We start from the raw sequence: 1,118 nt of genomic DNA, 5'->3' as shown, positions 1-1,118 counted from the left end.
TCTCCTCTTCTGATTTTTTTTTTTTTTTTTGAGTTGGAGTCTCACTCCATCGCCCAGGTTGAAGTGCAGTGGCACACTCATGGCCACCCCAGCGTCAACCTGCTGAATTCTGGCGATCCTTCCACCCCAGACTTCAAAATAGCCAGATCTATAGGCGTGCTTCCACACCTGGCGAATTTTTTGACACATTGTAGAGACAAGGTCTCACCAAGTTACCTAGGCTGGTCTTGAACCCCTGGACTAAGGCAATTGTCTTACCTCGGCCTCCCAAAGTGCTGGGATTACAGGCTTGAGCCATTGCACCTGGTCCCTCCTCTGATTTTTAACACAAATTCCCTTAAGCTGTCACTGGAGCATAGTCCTATTTCAACATGAGGACCTGTGGATATCTTTGTTACCACAGGATCTCAGGATTGGAAGACACCCTTGGGGCATGCCATCCAATACTGATTCCAAATTTTTTCTTTAGACTTCAGAACTTTCCCTTTGGGGATGCATATAGACTTCTAAACTCATATTAACAAAAGCTTGGTAAAGATATAGGCTCACATTTCTTTAGACACAAAACAATCATTTTCTCAATATTTTAAACATAATGTTTCTTTCATTGACTTGAATCAGAAGTCAGTATCGGTCCGGCTAGGTGGCTCAGCCTGTAATCCCAGCACTTTGGGAGGCCGAGGCGAGTGGATTGCCGGAGCCCAGGGTTCAAGATCAGCCCAGTCAACTTGGCGAGATCTCGTCTCTACAACAAAATTTAAAAAAATGTAACCGGACATGATAATGCCCACCTATAGTTCCAGCTACTTGAAAGGCTGAGGCGGAAGGATTGCCGGAGCCCAGTTGGGGATTAATGGTGAGGTGACCATGAGCATGCCACTGCACTCCTGCCTGGGCGATAGAGTGAGACTCCAATTCAAAAAAAAGGATGTCAGTATGCAGAGTCTGTCCAAAGCTAAGTGTATCCTTCTGCATTTTTAATTTTGATAAACCATGACAATTTGCTTTCCACAGCAGTTCTATCAACTTGCATTTCCACCAGCAATGTATGGAAATACCTATTTTCCCTACAGCTCTTATAAACCTATTGGAGTTTCTAGTACGATATGTAAAAAAGT

This window comes from Carlito syrichta, unplaced genomic scaffold (assembly GCF_000164805.1).
Source record: "Carlito syrichta isolate Samal-C Ts95f unplaced genomic scaffold, Tarsius_syrichta-2.0.1 Scaffold314310, whole genome shotgun sequence".
NCBI classification, from domain to species: domain Eukaryota; kingdom Metazoa; phylum Chordata; class Mammalia; order Primates; family Tarsiidae; genus Carlito; species Carlito syrichta.
This window is presented reverse-complemented; position numbering follows the sequence as displayed.